Below are 6,815 nucleotides of genomic sequence, written 5' to 3'. Positions count from 1 at the left end.
GAGCGAAGCAAGCAGCTTGTGAGGCACAGAGACCACACTCCAAAGCCAGCATCAACATCCCCAGTCAAGGACCTGCCCCAGTTTTATGCCTGCTGGAGTTCTAGAGAAGGTCTGGGGAGAAGGAGGTTGTTTGGGCTGGTTTTATCTTTTGAACCCCGTAATGATGCTACTCACGTCTAGTTGCACACGCTCTTTAAGGAGCTGGGATTCCCCCTGCTGATAAAAGATATGTAGCACTCTCACTTCCTTTAATCTCCATCAGACTATTACGTGAACATACCACCTACACAGCCAGATGAAAAGCACCAGTAGAAGGGAACTGTTGTTTTCCTTTTTTTTTCTTCTCAGAAAAAAACAAGGCTAAGCAGAAAAGCTCAGAGTTCAGCTTTGTAAGTACTGACTCCTCCTTTCCATCTGGAAATTCCCTGCAGTTTTACAATAAACAAACTCCTCCCAGATATGCCAAAATAAAGTGAACTGAAATTTAGCGTCAGACACGGAATAGTCTTTTGGAAGTAGGGGCTATTTGTAAACTGGTGGTTACCAAAAAAGGCCAACAGCAGATTGAATCTGATTTTTCATTTTAGGCTATTATAAATTACTTATTGGATTAAGAAATAATTCACCTTATAATGTATGCTGCCTTTCAAGCAATTTTGTGATTGAGCTCAGTAAGTTTCTTAGCTACAATAGGTTGCTTCTCTTCACTCTGAAATAATGGATTAGACTTTGAAGAGTAAATACCACCAAGCTGCTAGTATTTTTCAAAAGGATTTTGGCGTAATTCAATGATTATTTAATGTTTTGTTGTCCACTGATGTTTCTATTAAGGCCTCTCTCTAACAGGGAGGTAAAAGAAGGTGTCATGGGAGGAAATATTTTTGGTAGGAGTAAGTGCAAAAATTTTAGATCATCGTGACATAATGTGTGTGGATGTGGATGCTCCCTTCCTGGAGGCATTCAAAGCAACCTGCTCTAGTGGGAGGAAAAATTCTAGGTCAGGTATCCACTATACAATAGAGGTGGTGAGGCACTGGCACACATTGCCCAGAGAGGTGGTGGATGCTCCGTCCCTGGAGACAGCCAAGGTCAGGCTGGATGTGGCTCTGAGCACCTGATGGAGCTGTGGGTGTCCCTGCTCACTGCAGGGGGGTTGGACCAGATGGCCTTTAAGGGTTCCTCCCAACTCAAATGATCCTATGATCCTATGCATTAAAATTTCAAAGTAACAAAATTAGCAGAAGCACCCCAGGCTGCCATTCCATCAAGCAGCAAATCAAGAAAGCAGATTTTTTGAAACTGCACTACCAGGTGCTAACAGCAATAGCCACTAGGGATCCCACTGTTCTAACAGAGGTCTACTTGCTAAAGTGGCTCAGATCTAATGGCATTGCGATTAGTCACAAAGTCACAAAATGTTTTAAGCACGTGATTCAGCCTGACCTAAGCTGGAGGCAGCTGAGCCAGAAGAGCAGATTTCTGCCACAGACTTTATGCCAGCTCTGGCATTAGTCAGACCCTTGCTTGGGCCAATTCTTCTCACTGAAATGGCAGAAAATTGTCCTGTTGTTTACTTTTTAAAGAGCTAAGCCTTCTCCTTTGGAACAAGACTGATGTCAGAATACCCCTCCTCCTGGAGCTGTGCCCACTAACATTTAGGTGCTATGTTAAACTGAAGCCTGCAGCATCCTGGTGTCCCTCTATGTTAGTTTTACACATAGCCCATAGCAAGGGGCATCAGATCCATACAGCAGGGCATGAACTGCAACACTACAAATAATACTGGAAACCACAAGGATAGGTGTATGTCTCACTAAGTCTACCAGGCAGCAGGCTGAGACCACAGATATCAGCTTACACATAAAGTGAAAGGTTGATAACAGAAATCACACATGGTGGGGAAACTGGAGGCTGGTGGCTTATGCTTCTGCTGCATCTGCTGGTTTCTTTGGTCTTTAAAGAAGATTTGAGGAAAGGCACTGCCTGGCTGCAGTCATGCAAAGTCAGATTTCTTCAGGGCACCTGAAAACTTCTTATCATTATAAATGTAAATATCTAAGGGACAGAAGCCAGGTGGATGGGGTCAGGCTCTTTTGGTGGTGCCTAGGAATTGGACAAGGGGCAACAGGCATAAACTGGAACATGGGAACTCGAGAAAGAAATTCATAGAATCATAGAATCATAGAATGGCCTGGGTTGAAAAGACCACAATGGTCATCTAGTTTCAACCCCCTGCTATGTGCAGGGTTGCCAACCAGCAGACCAGGCTGCCCAGAGCCACATCCAGCCTGGCTTTGCATGCCTCCAGGGATGGGGCATCCACAGCCTCCTTGGGCAACCTGTTCCAGTTCTTCACCACCCTCTGTGTGAAATTCCTTACTCTGTGGGTGACAGAGCACTGGAACAAGGTCGTGGAATCTCCTCTGGAGATATTCAGAACCTACCTGGACACTTTCCTGTGCAACTTACTGTAGGGAACCTGATTTAGCGGATGATACCCAGATGTCCCTTCCATCCCCTACAATTCTGTGATTCTGTGACCTGAGGTAATGAGGCATGAGGGGTCCTCTGTAGCAAAAAGAAAATCAGACTTTGGTGGGTATGCCTGTATTACTGTTTTCTTTGGTACCTGGCACTTGGAAGCCTGATATGAGTTATTTTGATCCATTTCTGCAGCTGGAGTGCAAGCTGCCTTTCTCTTACAAGAGATTCTATTTGCTGGGATCTGAGCAACACTGGCAGCACACTGTGACTGACTTCCCCCAGCCAAGTCAGCTGGAGCCCTGCTTTTGATTCCTGCAGAGTTTTGAGAGTTCTCTGCATGCTTGTTAAAGGTAGATATCTCTATATTTTTTAATATGCAGCAATAATCTGAGTTTCATACAGTGGGTTTTTGCCACTTCATCTCAAAATATCTTCAGTGTAAGCAGTTAACACAGCTGATGCAAAGATGAGACCAGTGAAAAGAGCCCACAAGATCAGTTCAGCACTCAGTTGTATCTGTTTCCTTCTCATTTTCTGGTCACATACTGTACCAGAGCTGATGGAAAATTATCAGATATTTGCATTTCTCCACACATTGAGGCTGCGCAGTTTAATGCAAAAGCATCCTGTGCCTGGAGTGCAAAGAGCTTTGCTTCCACTTTGCAAGCTCACTCTAAGAAAGCAAACTCAGATGTCACTTCTGTGCATTGCAGGTTGTAGGGCAGCCAGATTTCCTCTTTTCCAGCACCATGCATTGAAATACACCTGTACCATCCCAGCATAATGTGAAGTTACACCATTATTTGGTATTTATCATTTTACCATTTATAGTATAGTATTTACCATTTATTGTTCCTTATATTCTCTATTTGCAAAGTGACTGAAGCTTAGGAGAACCTTAGATAGCTAGATAGTTCTTAGAACCTCAGGAGAAAAGGTGATGGAATGGATGCTTTGCAATGTTAAAGAGTCTTTCCACATAACATGGTTGCTTATTCAAAGAAATAAGATCCCAGCACCAAGTAGGCTGTGGAAATCATGTTAGGAAGGCTATAAATTCATTGTTTAAGTGAATGGAAACTGCTGAACACAAGCCTAAGTGTCTTCAGGAAGTTGAATTTAAGAGAAGAATTATTTATACTAAAAAAAAAAAGTAACAGAGCCCAAAAGTCAGCATTTTTAAGGGTGATTTCCAGTGAATTTTTCTGTTCTGTCTTTATGATGTTAAAAGGAACTGAAAAGCTGTTTGGAAAGGAAGGGAAAAGCTTTGATTTTTTTCCTCAGTGTGCATGCATACCTAGAAATCTCAAGGCAGTCCATACTTGTTATTTCTGACACTATCTGGGACTTTTCTGGCTTAGTCAGGCTCTTTTCTTTCTTCAGAGCAGTAAATTGCTTGTAATAGCTCAGCAGCAGCAGCTGGAAGGGGCCTCTCCCATCTACCCATCCCTCAAGGTAAGGATGGATGGGGCTCTGAGCACCTGATGGAGCTGTGGGTGTCCCTGTTCATTGCAGAGAGGTTGGACATGATGGCCTTTAATGGTCCCTTCCAACTCAAATGATTCTATGATCCTATGATTCAAGACACTGTGCTGTGACAAGTGCTCTGACACTTTCTTCTTGCATACACCAGGTTTCTGGGATGGCTGAACCCTCCTCAGCCACATCCATGTTTCATATATATCTGTTCATTGCTGCCAGCTCCCTGTATGGACTCTGTACATGCAAGGGTTTCTCCCATGGCAGGTTCCCCATGGTGTTCTTATGGAGCTACATGCTGCTGGCAGAGATATGTCCCCTCTTGCCTCCTAAGGCTGACATTATTGGAGGGATTGCCTTGCAGGAAAGTCACAGAGACATCTGAGGTCTTCGTGCAAAAGGAGCTGTTGAGAAAGTCTGAGAAATGGAACACAAGGGGAACAACTCCATGTGCCTGCTCTGCAACCACTTCTCCACTACATGGAGCTGCTGAAGTTCGGATTTTCAGCTCAGGGAATTGTTTGCTTTAGATAAGAGCTAGCATACCCACTGTATTTCCAACCATATAGATGCACAAGGGAGTTCCTAGTGTAGTGGAACACCGAAATGATGCAAATTGCCCTTCTTGGTAAATAAATAAGAACATTTCCTTTCAAGCAAAGCACTTGCATCCTCAGCGTTCATATGTGATCAGAGAGGTCCACAATGCATCATGCTCAGGAGAAAATCCAGGACAGGAAGCCCTATGCCCAATGAAATCCACAGATCTGTTGTCCCCATGCCCTTTTCCTCCCACTTCTCCTCCATCCTTTTCCTGTGACACTTACACTCCAGCTCCTGCACATGCTAACTGGTAAATCAAACCATTTGTAGGTTACTATTTTCAGTGTTATCTCTGCCCTGCAAAATGCCTGCTGCATTTCTCCAAGGTGCCCCTCAGCAGTGAAGACCCAACACATCTGTGCCAGGGGAGCCTGCCAGTGCAGGTCAGCTCAGGAGCAATTTCCCTGACAATCTTCCTAAAAGCCACTCACCCTCAGAGTCCATAGAACAGCCCTCTGAGCTGGTCTGATGGGGTCTTTGCCATAGATAGCCTGCAGGGATGCTCCCTGAGCACACAAGGAAGAGGTGATCAAGTGTCTATAATTTGCCAAGCCTTGCTGCAAATCAGCAACAGGAGGGAAAATCCACTGGGATATACAGCTGAGGTCTTTGAGTCGCTGATCCCAGATCCCTTCTGCGTGTCCTTGGGCTGTTCACCTCCCTGGAGTTTTCAAACCAGTAGACAAGTTTGATGATACCAATTTCATGGTTGAAATATAGCTTCTCTATAACCTAAGATATAGCAGACAAATATAAAAGGACCACAGAGGAGCTTTGGGTAGCCACATGAAAACGTCCAGCCTCCTCATAAACCATTCCCTTGAGTGGTACTCACATACTGCAGGTTCATCATTTCACTCTTTCTTAGATGCCTTCCAAGGAGAAACAAAACAAACACACACAAAAAAAGAGGAACACAGATTTGAAATTACAACACAGTGTATAGAAGGTGCAAAAGCAGCTTGAATTTCTCTATATTTACACCACAGGATAAACTTGGTTGCTCAGATCAGACCGTGTCATAGACATTCAATTGATTCTTCCCTCTGTCTGCCAGGGCTGAGCAGAATTCAGGCTCTGCTTCTCTGACTTTGTAAAAAAACAGAAATGCCTGTGCTTTGAGCCACTTTTGCAGCACAACACAGACAGCAGTAACCTTTTTCACCCTGGGGGTGTTATCATTTCTTAGAATAAGAAGGTGTTTAATCAAAACAACAAGAAAAAAACAACCCAAACGTATCTGTCAGAGGGCTCCAGCCCACCTGGAAGCACAGCAGCAGCACCAACATCATGCTCAGCAGTTCGGGCTGCAGTCCCCACTTGCTATCTACATCTATTTATAGTTTTCAGCTGCCTTCTTTTTTTTTCCTTTTCTTTTTTTTTTTTAATGGCACTTCAAACCATAGGAAATAATGACATGGGTGGGTTGTAAGGTCTGGGAATGTGCAGCCAAACCCATTCTTGCTGCAGCACATTCACTGACTTCAGCTTAGGCTGCAGTAGTGTCTCCTTGTGAGGCTGCTGTACCTACTGTACTACCTACTGTAAGGTAGTAGTGCATCTTATCTCCTCCTGAGAACCCCATGGACACATAGAGACCTCTTTACTCTGACTGTGCGAAAGGCAAACCTCTTATTTCCCTGGAAAAGTAAGTAAAGCCAAAAGTAAAGCTAAAGGTCTCCAAAACGCATTGCGTGACAATTAACTGCACACTGCCAGGGAGTTTTGCCATGGCATACATTAATCCCAGTGCCTGCAGACGTAGGACTGCCAAACCAAACAGGGCTTTGCTGTTCAGGGTGAGACTTTTGCTTGAGGAGGTCATGATCAGGCACAGGACTTACAGATTTCCACCCCCCAGGCATACATTGCCACATCAGTGCAGGCTGAGGAAGGGCAGATTTCTACAATTTACAGAAGTAGGTGAGTCAAAATCAGTGGAGCTTTAAAGCACAGGTGTGGGAGGCAGGCATTTATGCAGATTGACAAAGCAAAAGCAATTCATCAATGTCATCCCACCTTATGGCAGCACTGCACACATCACACTTAGAAAAAAAAATCAGTGCATTAGAAATCTCAGCAGCTGACACTTCTGTGTTTCATATCCATCAGCACTAAAGGAGGGTTTCTGTGTGCATGTGCCTAAGAAACCAGAAAAGGCACACCACTTCTTTTGCCACTTATCTGGCCTGATTGACAAGGTGGAGTGGAGCTGCCCTGCCCATCCCACAGTATCTTGCTTGAGGGAT

This window comes from Lagopus muta, chromosome 6 (genome assembly GCF_023343835.1).
Source record: "Lagopus muta isolate bLagMut1 chromosome 6, bLagMut1 primary, whole genome shotgun sequence".
Lineage (NCBI taxonomy): Eukaryota > Metazoa > Chordata > Aves > Galliformes > Phasianidae > Lagopus > Lagopus muta.
Note: the sequence above shows the minus strand (reverse complement) of the source record.